General features: G+C 53.6%; 2 long non-coding RNA genes across 3 annotated transcripts; one reads left to right on the forward strand and one right to left on the reverse strand.

Annotated features, from left to right (window-relative positions):
- The first annotated feature begins 1,094 nt into the window (after positions 1-1,094).
- Positions 1,095-10,045, forward strand: LOC122462977. 2 transcript variants are annotated; one of them, XR_006285891.1, is made up of 3 exons: positions 1,095-1,317; positions 5,817-6,774; positions 9,771-10,045. It is a non-coding gene; the product is annotated as an uncharacterized LOC122462977 (long non-coding RNA). The 2 variants fall into 2 exon arrangements; XR_006285892.1 differs by having other exon boundaries at positions 1,104-1,317; positions 5,817-5,971.
- Positions 10,046-11,803: 1,758 nt separating this feature from the next.
- LOC119567651 lies at positions 11,804-17,067 on the reverse strand. Its single transcript, XR_006285897.1, has 4 exons — positions 16,610-17,067; positions 15,312-15,477; positions 14,570-14,673; positions 11,804-11,960 (listed from the first exon to the last, which is right to left on the reverse strand). It is a non-coding gene; the product is annotated as an uncharacterized LOC119567651 (long non-coding RNA).
- Between the last annotated feature and the right edge of the window lie 2,978 nt (positions 17,068-20,045).

Raw genomic sequence — 20,045 nt, forward strand, 5'->3', positions numbered from 1 at the left:
CCCTCGTTTTACTGCTCCCCAGTCACTTACTGCAGGAAGCGCCATCCACGGGGTGCAGTACATCCCACCGCTGCCACCAGTTGTCACGGAGTCCCCGGGCGATGCTCGGAACTGCTCCCATGAAGCCAGTCAGGACTCTGGGGCAGTCGCCTTTCTGTGAGCAGCCTGTCTTCAGGACACACAGCTCACACAGCTTCCACCTTCCTGGGTCTGACCTCGGAGCATTCAGCATCCTCTGCCCCTCCGTGCGCTTCCCCCAGCGAGTCCGCTCAGGCAGGGCTCCTGGGGAAGCCAGAGGGTCCTGCACCCCAACTTCGCAGTCAGACTTGACTCTCAGCCAGCCAGTAAAACAGAGGTTTATTAGATGACAGGAACATGGTCTAAAACAGAGCTTGCAGGTGCAGAGAACAGGACCCCTCAGCTGGGTCCATTTTGGGGGGGGGCAGTGAGCCAGACAACCACGTCTGCCCTTCACTCCATGTCCCAGCCAGCCCCAAACTGAAACTCCCTCCAGCCCCTCCTCCTCTGGGCTTTGTTCCTTTCCCGGGCCAGGAGGTCACCTGATTCCTTTGTTCTCCAACCCTTTAGCTCTCACCTTGCAGGGGGGAAGGGCCCAGGCCATCAGTTGCCAGGAAACAGGGTGTCGGCCATTCTCTGTGTCCAGACCCCTGCACACACCTGCCCTCTAGGGCTCTGCAATGATCATACACCCTTACCCCACCCCCTAGATACTTAAGAACTTCATAGGGGAACTGCGTCACCCCCACACTATTCAGAGGAAACATTAAGAACAGTCCCACTTCGTCACAGCCACTATTACGGAAAAATTGCTGACTCTCTCGTCGTTACCATATAATTATAAAATAAATCAGCTGGAAATGTACATGTCGCTGTACACTCCATAGAGCAAGATGAAGACGTCACTGTCTGGAATGTTGGTTTGCACTGACGTCACCAGTGCTTTTAGGCAGCCCCTTGTAAAACTAGGCCACTAGCGAGATGAGCAGAGGCGGAGGAGGGTTTCCTGGGGCCCTGGGCCAGAGCAAGTGGACCCTCCTCCCCCTGCGGGGCTCCCGCCCCTTGTCCAATCAGAAGCAATATGCTAATAAGGCGTAGGATCTCCCCCGCGCTGTGTAGTTTCATTCTCCTCGCGGCTGGCTTTTTCGGGCGCTTTCCCTTGCCCGAGCGATGGGGGAAGACATGATGTGTGTGAAGGGGGGAGTTGGGGCTCCCCGCTCAGCTAATGCGCAGAGAGGGGGAGATGGAGCAGGGACCTGCCTTGCAAAGGATGCTGCAGCCATGGAGTCCCTGGAGGAGGTAAGCTGTGATCTTCCTCCAGAGCAGTGCCCTGGGAACCTGACTCCCACCCCGGCTCTGCAATGAGGGACTGGGGTTGGGGTGGAGACGGGGGGTTATTCTGAAGATCCCGGTGTCATCGCAGCCCTGTGATTATTGTTACAGCCCCCAGGCAGGCTGCAGGGCCCCGCAGTGTCTGTGAATGACGTACGATTTGTACTGCAGCCGCTGTTGAATTGTGTGTCCATTCTTCGGCCACAAACTGAGCTTGAAGATTTTCGTTTCCCCCAAAGTGAGGTGTTGGGTTAAGGGGAGACTGGGGGGGGGGGGGGTTTCCAGGAAATGAACAGGAGCTTTTCGACGTGCCAGAAAACCGAGTAAAACACCCAGAATTGCTCCCAAGTCGGCGAGACGTCCTGCCTGTCAGAAAGGGCTCCTGTTCTCCGGCAAATCCTCCCTTCGGGGGACAAACCGACCCCGTGTGCAGACGCCACTTCTCCCTTCCCGAGGGGCCTGGCCCAGAGCGCGGCGCGCATCGCTTGGCCCTCCTGCCCCGTCCCTCCAGCCTCTGGGGTCCCATGCTCGTGGCTGGGGGGGGGGGTGTTACGGCAGCTGGGGGGGCAGGCTCCTGGGGGACAGGGGAGCCGGGGTCTTTGCAGGAGCCTTCGCGAGCGAAGCTCACCCCTGAGCAACCCGACAGCTGCGCTCGCCCCTCGGGGGCTGCGAGCAGGAGCCGCGAACAGGCCGCGTGGCCGGGGAGCTCTCCGGGGGAAGGGCAGACGGTGTCTGACCCTGCATTGGCCTGGCTGGGGCGGGCGGGCTCGCTCTGCTCGTAACTCCAGCGGGAGAACAATGGTCCGCCGCCAGGGTGATGTTTAAGTTGGGGGGGGGGGCGGGGGGAGAGACACCTTTAAATCTGCTTGAATGCTCTGGGTGCCGTTGTGATGCGCTGTCACCCCCAGCGCCCCTGTCTTCTTTCACTTCATCTCTCCCAGGTGGTGGGTGCAAGACCCAGGCTGTGGCTGCCTTTGTCTGTACCCCGGTGGCCGGGTTCCTCTCCCTTCTCGGGGCAGCGGCGTTGTGGCCGGGCTGGGCCCGGAATGTGAGAGAGACAAGGCGGGGAGCTGACAGCTTTTCTTGGACCAACTTCTGGCGGTGAAAGGTACAAACTCTGGAGCTCCACAGAGCTCTTCTTCGGGTTTCCTCTGATGGCCTCCCCCAGCCCTGAAGACGAGCTCTGTGGAGCTCCGAGTTTGTATCTTCCACCAGTGGAAGTTAGCCCAGGAACAGGAATTACCCAGCTGGTCTCTCTCTTGCCTTGTTGCCGTCCTCCTCTTTCTCTCCACCCGTTTCACATCAGATGTTCAGGCTGGGAGCTCTTTGTGGCAGAGATTGTCTTACTATCTGTGCGCAGCATCCCTAGACCAACCCCTAACCCGATCCAGGACAGGAACCTCTCAGCTCGACCCTATTTCTTTCCACTGCAGTCCTGCCTCAGGGATGGAGGCCCCATTGTGCCAGATGCCATCAAAAACACATCACAGAAAGACAATCCTTTCCCCAGGGAGTGTGCAGGCGAAGCACAATAAGTAATTCTCAGCCGTTTGTGCAGAGGAGCAGCAGTGACCTCTAGTGGGAAGAGGAATTCCCATTGCTGGAGCACAGACAATCATAACAATAGTGTAATAAAGAATACAACTGCTCTAGAGGTTGGATCCCAAAGTGCTTTACCAACCAGGTCGTACTCATGGGAATCCTTTCCCCCCACTACTGACATGCAGCCACCTCTGGGGTGAAACTCCACAACTGTTCAGCAGCACACAACACGGGCAGACGATGTCTTAGGGGAATGGTTGAAGCAGAATCCACTCACCTATTGGAATTTCACAGGGCATTTGAGAGAGGCAAATTGTAGTCCCCCGAACTGTCATTTGAACCGACTCAGATCTCCCCCATTAAAGAAGAGCCATAGGATTTGTAATGACCATAATGGGACCTTGCTTTTAACTCCCAGCTGAATCCTGACACCAGCAGAGGTACAGCGCCCCCAGCTGCCAGGTCGAGTCTCTGGGTTCAGTTCTGCCTTAGTCGGGGGTGTCATCCGTCTTATTTGTTTCAACACTGAGTTTCCCTTGAGGTTTCCCATTGGGAAACAGCCTGGGTCTGACTCTGTTCAGCTTTTATAAGCTCACACGGTCAAACCTCAAGGAATTACATTTCAATGCACCAAGCCAGAGATTTCTCCCAGCCAGTAATTCCTACATCGAGCCCAGAACTTGTGACTGAGTTAGAGCAGATCATTCGTAAGAGAGCAACTCCGTGTAAAGACTTGGAGTGAATTCTCTCCTCTCTGGCCTCCCAGCACCTTGCTTTCCTGACCTACAGCGTGCCCGGCTGTTTGAGTGCTGACCCTGAGAAAAGCCCTCACTACTACATTGAGCCTGAAGGCTTTTTACTAGGGCTGGCAAGCGCTTAAAAAAAATAATCGCTCTTAATCGCACTGTTAAACCATAAGAGAATATCATTTATTTAAATATTTTTGGATGGTTTCTACATTTTCAAATATATTGATTTCAATTAGAACAGAATACAAAGTGTACGGTGCTCACTTTATATTTTTGGTTACCAATATTTGCACTGTAAAAAACAAAAGAAAGAGAATATTTCAATTCACCTAATACAAGTACTGGAGTGCAATCTCTTTATCATGAAAGTTGAACTGACAAATGTAGCATTATGTACAAAAAATAACTGCATTCAAAAATAAAACAATGTCAAACTTTCAAGCCTACAAGTCCACTCAGTCCTACTTCAGCCAATCGCTCAGACAAACAAGTTTGGTTACAATTTGCAGGAGATAATGTTGCCCACTTCTTATTTACAATATGACCTGAAAGTGGGAACAGACGTTCGCATGGCACTGTTGTAGCCGGCATCACAAGATATTTATGTACCAGATGCGCTAAAGATTCATATGTCCCTCCATGCTTAAACCACCATTCCGGAGGCCATGCGTCCATGCTGATGAGGGGTTCTGCTCAATAACGATCCATGGCGGAGCGGACCGAGGCATGTTCATTTTCATCATCTGAGTCAGATGCCACCAGCAGAGGGTTGATTTTCTTTTTTGGTGGTTTGGGTTCTGTAGTTTCCGTATCAGAGCGTTGCTCTTTGAAGACATCTGACAGCATGCTCCACACCCCGTCCCGATCAGATTTTGGAAGGTGCTTCAGATTCTTAAACCTTGGGTTGAGTGCTGAATCTATCTTTAGAAATCTCACACTGGTACCTTCTTTGCATTTTGTCAAATCTGCTGTGAAAGTGTTCTTTAAATGAACATGTGTTGGGTCATCATCCGAGACTGCTATAGCATGAAATATAGGGCAGAATGTGGGTAAAACAGAACAGGAGACCTACAATTCTCCCCCAAGGAGTTCAATCACAAATTTAATTAACGCATTTATTTTTTTTAACGAGCATTATCAGCATGGAAGCATGTCCTCTGGAATGGTGGCCGAAGCATGAAGGGGCAGATGAATGTTTAGCATATCTGGCACATAAATACCTTGCAATGCCGGCTACAAAAGTGCCATGCGAATGCCTGTTCTCACTTTCAGGTGACATTGTAAATAAGAAGGGGGCAGCAGTATCTCCCGTCAGTGTAAACAAAACTTGTTTGTCTTAGCGATTGGCTGAACAAGAAGTAGGACTGACTGGACTTGTAGGCTCTAAAGTTTTACATTGTTTCGTTTTTGAGTGCAGTTATGTAAGAAAAAAATCCACATCTGTAAGTTACACTTTCACGATAAAGAGATTGCACTACAGGACTTGTATGAGGTGAATTGAAAAATACTATTTCTTTTATCATTTTTACAGTGCAAATATTTGGAATCAAAAATAATCATGTAAAGTGAGCACTGTGCCCTTTGTGTTCGGTGTTGTAATAGCAATCAATATATTTGCAAATGTAGAAAAACATCCAAAAATATTTAATCAATTTCAATTGGTATTCTATTGTTTAACAGTGTGATTAATCACGATTAATTTTTTTAATCACAGTTAATTTTTTGAGTTAATCACGTGAGTTAACGGCGATTAATTGACAGCCCTGCTTTTTACACAACTGTAGGGGACACTTCAGCAATGTCTAGAACTAGAGCTGATACAGTGTAAGCCTAGTTCATGAAAAACGTGAAAAGAAATGACACTTTGATGTCCTTTGAAGGAAGTAGAAAAGTGAAAGTCCTCCCCCACTTTTCAAATGGAGGGAACTGTTAAGAATAAATGTTTATTTCCCCTCCAAAACTGAATGAAATCCTCCCTCCCACCCTCAAAACCAGTATTTCCATTTTAAGTCCACTCCCCCATCAAAAAATGAAAAATGGCAATCAAAATAAAAACTTTCATTTGGGTCAAAATGGCATTTTCCATTAAAAAACAACTTTGAACAAGAGTTTTCATCCAGCTGTAGTTTGAAGGTTCAGAATTAATGACACCTCGGTTCCCATCTCTCCCTCCAGAGGGATCCGGGTGCAAACTCTGCCCCAGGGACCGGCTGCTGCATGGGGACAAGTGCTACTGGCTGTCTAAGGAGCGTAAAGACTGGACTGGGAGCCGTGACGACTGCTCGGGGAAGAGCTCTCGCATGCTCGTGATCCAGAACCGGGAGGAGATGGTAACATCAAATACAGGCTCATCCAACTCCAGCTGGAGAAAGACGTGTGTCACTAGTTACAATCCCAGTGTAGCCTGACTCTACCACCCCCCACCGCAAATCAAACTCCACACTGGGGTGTTTTCTCCCCTTCTGGGGGTCTGGCTTATTAACATACAGTTCAGAACAAGAACCCCAGAGCTTTCCCACCCCAGGCTGCCCAGCTGGCTCCTGTAGGCGTTTCACTCCCAGGCCCTCTGTCTGAGAGCTCAGCGGAGCCCTTCTGCATAGAGCTACTCACACAAACCTCCTACCCCATCAAATCTCTCCCTGCCCAGACTGGCTGCCCTTGTAGCCCCACCAGGCCTGGCTCCTGGTCACCTGCTTCCATCACCTTTGCCTCTGAGTCCGGGGGCACCTAGTCACAGGTGAGGCTCAACCCAGGACTCCCTTAAAGGGCCAGCTCACCCTGTGCCACCAAGGACTGGTGCTGATGTTACCATGTCTGCATAGAGAGAGCCACGTTTACCTGCTCTGGGACCCTGCCCACCCAGGGGAGAGGGTGAACTAACTCAGGGGCTGGTGGGGTCTCCTGCTGGCATTATGGGCAGAGCTACTGAAGGAGAGAGCAGGCACTTCATGGGATCACTAAGGGAATTCTAGCATGTTACAGGATACTCATCCCCACCCCCTCTGCTTTGCACATCACCGGATTTCATACAAGATGTTGTACAAGATGCAAACCACATCTGGATTGGCCTTAAAGTGACACCCCCAGGGGGGAAATGGACCTGGGTGGACGGTTCCCCATTAGATCCAGTGCGGTGAGTGCTGCTTGACGTTTACTCTTTGAGATGTTTGGGAAAAGCTCCCATTGTATAACTTGCTCGTGTTAAATGTCCAACGTCTGTCTGAGGCCTGGTCTACACTGAAAAGTCTTCCCAGCGTAACTACATGGGTTAAGGGTATTTTTCCTAACAGAGGTGTGCCAGCAAAGGCCCTAGTGTAACGGCAGTTCTACCAATAGCTCTGTGTGTAGAGCAGTGTAGCTTAGGGGGATCAGGGGAGCTGGCATAAGCGATAGTGGTAGAAGCAGTTGTATATGGATATAACTGTACTTATCCTTAGGGGACCCAGCTATTTTCCTCTTTCCATGGTGAAAACAGAGCATTTATTCCTGTTGTTTCCTATCTTTTAACCAGTTACTGATCCATGAGAGGACCTTCCCCCTTATCCCATGACAGCTTCCTTTGCTTAAAAGCCTTTGGTGAGGGACCTTATATTTTCCTACTTCTAATGTACTTAATTTTTTTAGGTTTTGCATCTTTAGGAAGTTGCTTCTCAAACTCTTCCTTGCCTGCCTCCTTATACTTTACAATTTACTTGCTGGAGTTTGTGCTCCGTCCTAGTTTCCTCATTAGGTTTAGACTTCCAGTTTTTCAAGGATGCTTTTTGCCTCTAATGGCCTCCATTACTCTGCTGTTTAGCCAGGATAGCATTTTTTTTGCTCCTCCTCCTGTCTTTTTTTATTTGGGGTACACACTAAGCCCTGGTCTACACTGGGTGTGTGTGTGTGTGGGGGGATCGACCTAAGATATGCAACTTCAGCTAGGAGACTAGCATAGCTGAAGTGGACGTATCTAGCTCGACTTACCTTGGCATCTTCACGGCGCTCCCCCTCCACTCCGCCTGCACCTCTCGCGGCGCTGGAGTGCCGGAGTCGACGGGAGAGCGCTCGGGGTTCGATTATCATGTCTAGACTAGACCTGATAAACTGACCCCCAATAGATAGATCGCTACCTGCATTTCCGGCGGGTAGTGTAGACCTGCCCTTAGACCCGGTCTACATTACAGACTTATGACGGTATAACTATGCTGCTCAAGGGTGTGAAAAATCCACCCCCCAAGCGATGCAGGTATCCTGACCTCACCCCCAGTGTAGACAGCGCTACGTTGAGGGGAGCGCTTCTCCTGTCACCATAGCTATCGCCCTTGAGGAGGGGGATTGGCTCTGCTGATGGGAGAAGCTCTCTGGTCAGCGTAGGTAGCGTCTTCACTGCAGCGCTGTGAGTGTAGACAAGCCCCTCGTCTGAGCCTCTCATGCTGTTTTTAAGTCGTGTCCGTGATACTAGGAGACATTTGACCCTGGTGACAGCTCTGTGCAATTTCCATCCAACAAGCATCCACATGGTTTTGTGGTTCCCCTTTTAGAAGTGAAATGTGGGGGCTAGAAATCATCTCTCTGCATCATGCCCCGAGGTGACAGTTAGTCTGTCTGCTCCAATCACTCTTTATCCCGAGTCTGGAACAGGGTTAACAGGAGAGAATAAGGGACCCCCCCACCACCACCACCTCAGACTGTCCCCTAGCTCAGTGGCGTGAGCCTACTCCTAAGAGGTGAGAGACGCCTGTTCAAATCCCTTCTCCTACCCAGCTACAAGGGGGACTTGAGTTGGGGTCTCCTACTTTCCAGGTGAGTGCCAGAACCCCTGGGCTAAATGTTACCAGGAAGCGCTTGCTCCTCTCTGGTTTCAGAGTAGCAGCCGTGTTAGTCTGTATGCGCAAAAAGAAAAGGAGGACTTGTGGCACCTTAGAGACTAACCAATTTATTTGAGCATAAGCTTTCGTGAGCTACAGCTCACTTCATCGGATGCATTCATCGGCTGCATGCTCCTCGCTGCCAGTCTGTGGACGCTCACCTGTGGGGCCCAAGCTGGTCGGGTCCTTTGAACATGCCCACTGGCTTGGGGCCCCAAGGCAAGTCAGGCGGAGACTGGCTCCTGGACCGTACTGGGGCTTAGGCAGCCAGCAGCCTAGAGGGAGGGAGCAGCACAGGTGCTCGGGGCGCACACAGACACCTCGTAAACTTTGACTCAGAAAATTGAGGCACCGAGCAAGTTCAGGCGCTTCCAGGATTTGGTGGCAGCTGAGCTGGGGTTTGGTGAATCCCAGGGGGATGCGGTTCTGGGATGGAGGTGTCTGAAGTGGCCATTAGCCTCTTAAGTCTCTTTGTGAATCCAGCCCTAACCGTTCATCGGGACAAGTCCTCAGCTCCCTGCAGCTGTCCCGTTACCCAGGTCGCACGGTGCAGGTTTCCTCTCACCCATCAGACTTCGTTTTTAAAGGAAAGCTGAGATGTAGGAGATCAAGGTGGCGCTTCCAATGAACAAGTACCAGGTCACCAACCCCATGAGATTCAGCCTCGTATGGTCCTTGCTCCAGACCCCCTAACTCTGTGGGTCTCAAGCAGGGCTACATGTATCCCTGGGGTACACAGAGGTCTTCCGAGGAGTAGGTCAACTCATCTAGATATTGGCCTAGTTTTACAACGGGCTACATAAAAAGCACTAGCGAAGTCAGTGCAAACTAAAATTTCAGACAGACACTGACTTGTTTACACTGTTCTATACGCTACACCCTGACATGTAAGTACAATACTTATTTCCAATGGATTTATTTTATAATTGTATGGTACAAATGAGAGTCAGCAATTTTTCAGTAATAGTGGCTGTGGCAACATTTGTATTTTTAGGTCTGATTTTCTAAGCAAGTCGTTTTTAAGTCAGGTGAAACTTGGGGTACGCAAGACAAATCAGACTCCTGAAAGGGGTGCAGTGGTCTGGAAAGGTTGAGAGCCACTGCCCTAAGTCATCTCACAGCCTGGGACGTCTTCTCGACTGACGCTCTGCAGGGAAGTTAGAGATGAAGGACAACACCAGAGCCCAGCTTCCCATTAGGGGGAGGGGGAGGAAGGACTCACGCCTGGGCCTTTCCTTGTTACAGGGACCCACAGTGACACGGACTCTCTCTCACTCTGCAGCTTCTCAGGCTCTGCTGCTGGGAACAGCTGCGGGTGGATAAAAGGCAGCCAGGTTCTGTCTGAGACGTGTGCCGCGGAGCTCAAATGGATCTGCCAGAAAGAAGCGGCCGTGATATAAACAGTGCAACTCAGGATCCACATTTGTGTATCTGTAATGTGAAGTACCCCCCTGTTCAGTTTCATGGGTAGGGCCCTACCAAATTCACCCATCCAGTTTGGTAAATTTCATGGTCATGAGATTTTTAAAAGTCTTTTAAATTTCACAGTTTTAGCTATTTCAATCTGAAATGTCACCCTGTTGTAACTGTGTGGATCCCATCCCAGAAGAGGGTCATGGGGGGTCTCAAGGCTATTGGGGGAGGGGTGTCACGGTATCGCTCCCCTGACTTCGGCACTGCTCCTGGCAGTGGTGCTACCTTCAGAGCTGGGCTCCCGGCCGGCAGCCACGGAGCTTTCTGCTGCTGGGGGAGGTTCCTGGCGGTGGCTCTGATCTGGCCCTGGGAGCAGCCCATGCAGGGGACGAGGTCCTGTTCCTCCCCAGCCCAGCCCGAACTTGCAGCTAGAGCCTGGCACACGGTAGGAGCCCCTGCCCGGGACGCTCCCAGCCCTGCCCCTCCTCCGTTCCAGGGTCCAGCACTCAGAGGTTAAAAGGGCCTGGAGCTGGCGGTTGGTGGGGTTCCCTCCTGACCACCGCGCTCTGGGCAGTTGCCCGCATCATCCCACCCATAAGGTTGGCCCTTCCCCCCACCATGCCACCCTCACTTCTGCACTGTTGCTGGCAGCAGTGCTGCCTTCAGAGCTGGGCACCAGACCAGCAGCTGCTGCTCTCTGGCCGCCCAGCTCTGAAGGCAGCATAGACGTAAGGGTGGCAGTTCTGTGACATATTCCCCCCTCCCCCAGCCAGATTTCACAGGGGAGACCAGATTTCACAGTCTGTGATGCACTTTTCATGGTCATGAATTTGGTAAAGCCCTACTCACGGGGCGGGACTGGGGCTTTAGGCAGAGCAGAACTCTGGGCGGTGCTGGGACTCAGGTGCCCCGCGCAGTCACAGTTCCTCTCCTCGGTCCTCCTCACTGGGCTGGGGCCTTGGGGTGTAATTTTTAACTGCCCCAAACCTGCAGTAAGTTAATACCCTGCAATGCTTCCCAGGGTACCCAGGGCTGGGAGGCACCTCGCCACCACCTGCCCTTTGCCTGAGGGAGCCTTGTCTGTGCCTGCCAGGGGTCAGCTCCCCAACTCCACTGGCCACACGCACTCGCTGCTGGGCCTGCCGTCACTGCAGGGTAGCAATAGGCCCACTCTGCCCTCAAGTCCTTTGAGAATCTGTCTGGAGCATCCAGTCCCTGGTCCCCTGGGCACCGGTAGTATTCACAGATTCACTATTTCCAAAGGAACAGTAACATCCTCGGCCCCAGCTTACCAGGTCCAGCTCAGATCACTGCTCCACTTAACACACAGCGCTGCCATAGGCTCATAGCGAAATCACGCCTCAGTTCAACAAAGCCAAGAGTCGAGTGAAAGTGTTGGAAACAAATGGTTACATATAACAAAGTCATAACATGCGTTCTAGAGCCTAGACCGAACTAACAAGGTATTCTCCTGTCTAACCAAGTACAGCTCACCCGAAATCCTTGCAGCACTTTACAGCCAGGCAGGCTCGGACCCTTCTTTTAGGAGACATGCGTACGGTCAGTTTGTCTCCGAGGGGAAGGATCCAGTATGTCTCTGCACACCGAGAGAGATCAGACCGATCCTTTGTCTTTATGCTTAAACACCACAGATGGACACACACACAGCCCCCTGCTGTAAGTTTCTTCCTGTAGATTTCCTTTTTTGTGGATTTTGCAATCTAATTTTGCACCTGGCTCAGTGTGCAAAGAGACATCCAACATCAGGCACACAATACACGGATGGCCAGACAGGGAAGTAACCCAGTGATGCGCAGAGCATTCCCCGATATTCTGGAATTGCTCAGATGTGATGGTCACAAGAAATCACAGTCAGGCTTTCCCAGGGCTAGATTCTATAATACTCTTGTTACCAGCCCCCTTCCACTGCAGCCTCCTGTGCCTGTGTAAATGCATCGGGTTTGGTGCAGATCCAGTGTCTCTCACTGGTGCATTGCAAGCTGCTGACCGCACTCACACCGTTCAGATACGCGCAGTTCCTCCTTCTCCTATTGGAAACCTGCAAGAGAGAAGCCAGGGAGCTGGTGTCAGGCAGGAGTTGGACATTTCCCATCAGTCACAGGCAGGGAGAGACGCTCTCGCACAGTGCAAGGAGCTGCTGCACTCACAGCCCCTCACGATTCCCCTTCCTGCACCTGCCACAGGCCCCAGCTAGAAAGGGGGCAGTGGGGCAGCAAGGCCAGGAAAGGTTCGAAGATCAACTGACCTCCATGGAGCATTTATGCCGGGTGGGTATTAACCCAGATCCTACTCTCCCCCCCTCACACACCCAGCTGGGTCTGGATGGGCCCCTGCAGGCCCAACCCACCCAAACTGCCCCGGGCGCAGGTTCCAGGTGACTCTCAGCGTGGCGAGGAGCAGCAGTAACGCCGCACAGAGGAGCTGGGTCCAGGGCTCCCTGGACAGTTTACATCAGCTCTCAGGCCAGAGGCCTGTCAGGACAGGCTGCATTGCAGGGGGCGGCTGGAGTGAAATGCCAGCAGCACAAACCAGGCAGCCATGGGGTGACCCCAGCCACTCACACAGAGCTTCCCGTGAGAGCTGGAGGCCAGCGCTTCCCACCTGGGAACAGGGTGGGATCCAGGCCCACAGGCAAATCCTCCCCCATGGTCCCATCCTGGCTACTCACAGTAGCCATGTGCTGGGCTGGGAGGAGGCCCAGCACTACTCTTTGGGCAGGCCGGGATCTCCCTGCCCTCAGGCCACCAGCCTCTGGCTCGGGGTGAGATCTGTCCCAGAGAAGGGAGAGCCCAGCCCAAAGCCACCTGAGCAGATGGCTGTGGGTGGCTCCCCCACCAGCATCACCCCAGAAGAGCTCTCTGATGGGATGGCAATGATGCACCCAGAGCCTTCTGCTGGGGTGGGCGCCCGCAGGGTGGCAGATTTCAGGGTTAACACCCCACTGAGATGCCTGTTTACCCAGTTCCGGTAAATTGGCGTCACATTAGCTCTCCTCCAGTCATCGGGTACAGAAGTGGATTTCAATGATAGGTTACAGACTACAGTTAGTAGTCCTGCAATTTCACCTTTGAGTTCCTGGTCCTGGTGACTTGTTACTGTTTAGTTTCTCAATTTGTTCCAAAACCTCCTCTAATGACACCTCCATCTGGGACAGTTCCTCAGATTTGTCACCTAAAAAGGACGGCTCAGGTTTGGGAATCTCCCTCACATGCTCAGCCATGAAGACTGCTGCAAAGAATTCATTTAGTTTCTCTGCAATGGCATGGTGCCAGCTGCGGTGTGGACAGACCCCAAACAGGCCTGCTAACAGATGGGCTCATGATGCAATCACAAAGACAGACTGCTGCCTACATCAGGGCATCCTTGCTGGAATATGTGAAAATATCTGACTGGGATCAAACAACAGGTCACCAACTGACTTGTTTCCTAAGCCTCCTTTGGGCACATTTTCCAGCTTCCCATCAATCGCAAAGGGCTTTTTTAAAAACACCATTCAGCTGTAAGTACATAAGACTGGCCACATGGGTCAGACCAATGGTCCATCTAGCCCAGTGTCCTGTCCTCCGATACTGGCCAGCGGTAGGTGCTTCCGAGGGAATGAACAGAACAGGGTCAGTATCGAGTGATCCATCCCATTCACACCCAGCTTCTGGCAGTCAGATGTTTATGGACACTCAGAGCATGGGGTTGCATCCCTGACCATCCTGGCTGATAGGAACTGGTCGAGCTATCCTCTGTGAACTTGTCTACTTCTTGTTTGAACAGAGTTATACTATTGGCCTTCACAACATCCCCTGGCAACAAGCTCCACAGGTTGACTGTGTTGTGTGAAGAAATACTTCCTTTTGTTTGTGTCAGACCTGCTGCCTATTCATTTAATTGTGTGACCGCTAGGTCTTGCGTTACGTGAAGGCGTAAATAACACTTCCCTCTTCACTTTCTTGACCCCACTCATGATTTTATAGACCTCCTATATCCCCCCCTTAGTCGTCTCCCCTCCTATGGAAGCTGTTCCATATCTCTAATCATATGGGGATAGTTGAAAACCCCCATTATTATTGGGTTTTCTGCTTTTGTAGCCTCTCTAATCTCGGTGAATTTCACAGTCACCATCCTGGTCAGTAGTATATTCCTGCTGCTAGATTCTTATTCTTCAAGTGTGGAATTCCTATTCTTAGAGATGCTAGGATACAGTTGGGTTCGTTTAAGATTTTTACTGTTCTTTACTCTATGCTTTCCTGGACATATAGTGCCCCTCCCCCGCCAGCGTGACCTACTCTGCCGTTCTTTCAGTGCTGATGGTCCAGGGTCAAACCCTGCTATGGGCTCAACTGGGGTTTGGTTATTTGATCCCACCCAGATCCCACTGAAATCCCTCTTGGGATGTCGTCTGGGCCATCTCTACTGTACCCCACTTCTCATGGCAGCCCCAGGCACTCAGCATTTGTGACTATCAGGCATCTTTAACGCAGATGGCCCCACTAAAGCCAGACAGATCTGAAAGCTTTGGCCAGTCTCCCAGCAGACAACACTTGCTTCCACCCATCACTAATACACAGAGTACATAGCACTGACTGGTGCGTCGGCCTGAACTCGCTATCTCAGACGCCAGGGACCCAAAGCCCAGGGAATTCACAGAGGACTTACAGGTTGTTGAATTTGGTGCCATTGGCCCATTTCCAGAGCTGCCCAGGGTCCCTCCGGAGGCCAATCCAGTGGTCAAATCTGCCTTTATAGCACAGCACGAAAGCCTCAAAACAGCAGAGGGAGAGGTGGGGTCAGAGCACAGGCTCTGTGCACCAGAGAATCACAGGGATACACTGAAGGGCTCTGTTTTCAGGGAACGGCTGGGGATTTTCGCCTCCCTCTTGCCCAGCTCTGGGTAATTCAGTATTAACTTTCCTATCCCAAACCTCGCCTCGCCTTACAGAACAGCTGAGCTCCCCTGCCCATCACAGGGGAAGGGGAAGGAAAGAGCCCAGCTGATCTCAATAAGGGATGCTGGGAAGGGCCAGGGATGAGAGAAGAGCCACCAAATCCTCAGCCAGAAGGGGCCAGGGCTAAGAGGAGCCCCCCCATCCTCATCTGGCTACCCAAGAGCACTGGCTCTTCAAGTCAATCTGGGATCTCAGTACCCCTTTGGCCCCATGCCACCCAGAAGACACTCAAGCCAGCCTTGCTCTCGAGAGGGGCGGTCTCCTTTTGAGAGGGCTGACAGCGAGTGATCCCCGCAGTCAGATACGGACACTAGAGGTGCCCCGGGCCAGCCAGCCAGGCCTGGCATTCAGCAACTGGAAGCTCATTTACTCAGAGCTGCTCCTCGAGCCCAGGTTCTCCTGCAGCAGCTGCTGAGCCAAGACCAGAACGTTGCAGTTCGAGCATCTCTCACCATTTCCTGCTCACTGTTGATCTCAGCCAGGGAGGCGCTGAGCGCAGAGCAGTAGGTCAGGCTGTAGGTCCAGTTCCTTTCGGCCTCAGAGAAATAGTAGCATTTCCCTCGGTATCCGATCCAGCAACGGGCCCCGGTTCAGCTGACGGAAGCTTAGGTCTCCACACTGAGAATGAGACAGCGACACGTGGTGTGAGCGAGACCCGCCACCCGCCAACGAGGAGAACAGGGGGAGATCAGCCCCTGCGCCCCAGGCTTCTGAGACCCCTCGAACCAGGGTGGGTACTGAAAGGCCGTGGGGGAGCCAGGAGGACACTGGGAATCCAGCCCCAGAGGGGGGTTATCTGACTCTGCTCTCACTCTCTTGGGTTCACATTCAACAGGGATGCAGCTGACAAGCAGCTCATGCCATGAAGCCCAGGACAGAGAGCTGGGCCCAAGCTCAGTGTTACAACACGGGGTGGGGAGAGAGCCGCAGAGGGAGGGGACAGTTACCAGGGGGCCAGCAGGGGGGCAATAATTAATGGGTAGGAGATTAACTTCAACATGATTTGCCAGGTCTAGTACCCCAAGGAGTTCTGCTAGCCTGGACTGCTGCCCCCTCCCCCTGCTCTGCGCTTTGCTTCCCTGGAGAGGCAGGTTGAGATGAAGACGGGAACAAACTCCCTTCCCTTCAGGAGACCGAACGCCCGCTGCCCGGCCTGTCCAGCGCAGCCAGCCAGGTTCACGGTCACCACAAACAGCTGCCATCTGCGCTCGCACACGCTGTCTGTGCAGGCGGGGACGTCAACAGCGCGACGAGACCCTGCCCTGCCGAGGTCACCAATGGGTGGGTTTCACACTGCGTTAAGGGAGGTGTCGGTACTGCGTTCCACGGCTCCTTTCAGTGACACGCCAGCAGCTGCCCAGCACTGGGCACCACCCGGGGATGCAGGAAGGCCAGGCTGGCACCTCAGGGCGACACGCTGCAGGCAGAGGGCCCAGCTCATTGCTGCCCTGCACCGTCAATCACCCCCACTCTGCACGGGTATCAGTGACCGTGCCTGGGGCCCGGCAACAGTGACTTGGACCCAAAGTGCTCAGAGATGGGCCGGGGGGAGCTAATTTCAGTCCCGACACACAGAGTGCCCAGGTGCAGGGGTCTGGGAGGGAGCAGGAGGAGGGTCTTGGAGGAACATCCCCCAGGAATCCTCTGTCCCAGGGGCAGAAGCCAGACAGGCCAGGAGGAGAGACTGACTGTGGTGGCTCCAGGGGGAATGGGATGTGCAGAGAGGGGGAAGGGAAGGGTGAGAACTCACCTGCCAGGACAATGATGAGAACTAAGAACATGGTTGCGAGGGCGACTGCGAGCACAATTGTACATGTCTTGTAGTTACATTTCCTGCAGTTAGGACAAGGATCTGAAACAGAAAGACCTGTCAGGCAGGGCCGCGAGGACACGTCTCCCCCATGGCACCAGGGCTGGAGCTGCCTTAGAACCGTGGTTCTCACCCACCGGTTCGTGTACCCCTGGGGGTAAGCAGAGGTCTTCCACGGGGCACATCAACTCATCGAGAGATTTGCCTCGTGTTACGACAGGCCACATAAAAAGCACTAAGTCAGTACAAGCTAAAATTTCATACAGACAATGACTCGTTTATACTGCTCGATAGACTATACACGGAAAGGTACAGCGTTGATAGTCCAATTGATCTATTTCATAATTAAATACGCAACAATGAGAGACTCAGCAATTTTTCCGGAATAGTGGCTGTGACACTTTTGTATTTTTATGTCCGATTTTGGAAGCAAGTGGTTTTTAAGTGAGATGAAACTTAGCAGAGTGCAAGACAAATCAGCCTCCTGACAGGGCGACAGTCGTCTGGAAAGGCTGAGAACCACTGGACTCGAACATGCACCGTTCTGTCGATTGCTCCTTCCGTCAGACGCTCTGGGAGAGGAGCCCGGAGGGTCAGGCCGGCTGGGGTTGGCAGAACAGCCCCTCCTTCCCCTCAGCCCAGTGCCCTCCCCTGGGCACTCCCAGCCAGGCTGCCAGGAGGCCTGGTGAGCTCAGGGGCACAGAGATAAGGACCCGCATGTCCTGGTGGCAGTTGCTCCAACTGCCCCCCCACCATCCCCACCCCCATTCTGCCCCCTGCCGAGCGCTGGCTGGGCCCACACTGCCGAGTGCCCCTGTCCCCGCACACTGGGGTCTCACACTGGCCATACACAGCAGAAGGGGGGAGAACGAACCAGGCCGAGATGGGCCAGGGCTGTCACAGGGGGTCTGACACACCCAGCCCAGGAGGGCCCTGCACAGCCCCACGGCCACCGCTGTGTCTGCCAGACAGCAGCTGTGAACCAGGGATCGGTGCCCTGAGAGCCCCTGGGGGTGATCCAGTCCCTGCTGCCCACAGACGGGGGGTTGCTGGGCACTGGCTGCTGCCACTGAGAGCCTGGCCCCATGTGGGGCAGCCTCAGTGTCTCTCTCCAGCCTGTTCCCAGGCAGCGACACCCCATTACCTGGCTCCCCTCCAGTCTCCAGGTGTCCAGTGTTGACTTGGGAATGTGCCCTGGGGATGAGAGCTGCTAGGAGGGTTTAGTTTTCAGTTTGGGGCTGGGTGGAGGAACACAGGGAACCCCAGGGCTGGAGTCTAAGCTCCCTGCTCCCCCAGAAGGACTTGACTGAGGGGTCCTCGGTGTCCCCACAAGCTCTGTTTTGGACTGTGTTCCTGTTGTCCAATAAACCTTCTGTTTTACTGGCTGGCTGAGAGTCTCAGTGAATCCCAGGAAGAGGGGTGCAGGGCCTGGACTCCCCCACACTCCGTGACAACTGGTGGCTGAGGTGGGATGTACTGCGCCCCATGAACGGCGCTTCCTGCAGTAAGTGACTGGGGAACAGTAAAACGAAGGGGGATTGACGGGGACCAGGCGTGCTGAAGATTCAGAGAGAGACAGTTTCAGGGGGCGGTTAACCCCTGGGAGTGTGTGACCAGAGAGAAGGACTTTTGCAGTAACAGGGTCCCCCGGGGGATTGCAGCGAGCGGTCCCAGGGGCGGAGGAGTCTGCAGCTCGACCCTGGCAAAGAGGTGGTGACCTCAAGAAGAACTGGCACACTAGGGGCTTTTCCTGGAAACCGTGGAAAGCTGCCCGGCCTGCGAGTGGCCAGCAGGGAAATGTACGCTAAACGCCTTAAGAGCGACCTGGTGGAGCTGTGCAGGCAGAGGGGGCTGCGCATCGGGAGGTCCACCAAGGAACAGCTGATTGCCCAGCTGGAGGAGAGGGATTGCTTGGATGACCCGATCCCTGTCCCTGAGGGAAGCCGCCCAGCGGACGCAGCATGGGCCCTGGGACCTGACCGGGCTGGGAGGGGTCAGACTGCCGCCGAGGACATCCTGAGACCCTTCCTACCTATGCCTGGGGGAGGGTTTGGGGGAAGCCCAGCGAATACGGAGGGCACCCTGACCCCGGCAGCCAGCAGGGGATCCTCCCGGCGGAGCTCCCCATCCCTGGAGCGGATGCGACTGGAATGGGAGAGGGAGATGAAAATGAGGGAGCTGGAGGATCATGAAAAACAGCATCAACATGAGGAGAAACAACGTCAACATGAGGAGAAATGACGTCAACATGAGCAGGAGGAGAAGGAGAAACAACGTCAACATGAGCAGGAGGAGAAGGAGAGGGAACGTCAGGAGAAGGAGAGGGAGCGTCAGGAGAAGGAGAGGAAATGTCAGGAGAAGGAGAAACAAAGACAGCATGAACTGGAGCTGGCCAGACTGAGGAGCAGTGGGGCCCCGGCTGTGGTGAGTGAGGGGGGACCCAAGACTGCAAGGAGCTTTGATAAGTGCTTCCTGGCCCAGCGGAAGGAGGGGGAGGACATAGATAGCTTCCTGACAGCCTTTGAGAATGCCTGCGAGATGCACAGGGTTGACCCTACAGACAGGCTCCAGTTTCTCACCCCCTTACTGGACCCCAAAGCCGTGGAGGTGTACAGCCGAATGACAGGGGCGGAGGCAGGGGACTATGAACTGTTCAAACAGACCCTGCTCCGTGAGTTTGGGCTGACCCCCGAGATGTACCGGAGAAGGTTCCGGAGTCAGCGTAAAACACCTGAGGTCACCTACCTACAACTGGTCAACCGGATGCAGGGATATGCCCGCAAGTGGACAGCTGGGGCCCAAGCTAAAGAGGACCTGCTTGACCTAATCGTACTGGAGCAACTGTATGAACAGTGCCCTTCCGACCTGAGGCTGTGGCTGGTGGACAAAAAGCTCGCGAACCCCCAGCACGCAGGGCAGCTGGCCGACGAGTTTGTGAACAGTCGGTCAGGGGGTAGCCGGGAGGAGTCCCAAAAGAACAGGCCCCCCCCCCGATGCAGAGAGAGAGTCACCATGGGACCTCCCAGCGGGGAAATAGGGAGAACCCCCAACGTGACCTGAGCTGCTATCACTGTGGCCAGAGATGCCACGTATGGACTCAGTGCCCCAGGCTTAGAGACAAACTGAGCAGACCCAACCTACCCAGGGTTAACTGGGTAGGGACTCAGGTGGACGAGGGGCAGATGACCCAGGAAAGGGGGGCTACCAGTTTACCACCTGCGCAGGAGGGAAGGGTACCCCAGGCCAGCTCCGCCAGAGGGCTGGAGGCTCTGGACTCAGGGTACTCGGTTTACAGGGTGGGCGCGGGGCTGTCCCTCCGGAGAGAGTGCCTTGTTCCCCTGGAGGTGGATGGGAGGAAGGTCAATGGATACTGGGA

Source organism: Chelonia mydas, chromosome 14 (genome assembly GCF_015237465.2).
Source record: "Chelonia mydas isolate rCheMyd1 chromosome 14, rCheMyd1.pri.v2, whole genome shotgun sequence".
Classification (NCBI taxonomy): domain Eukaryota; kingdom Metazoa; phylum Chordata; order Testudines; family Cheloniidae; genus Chelonia; species Chelonia mydas.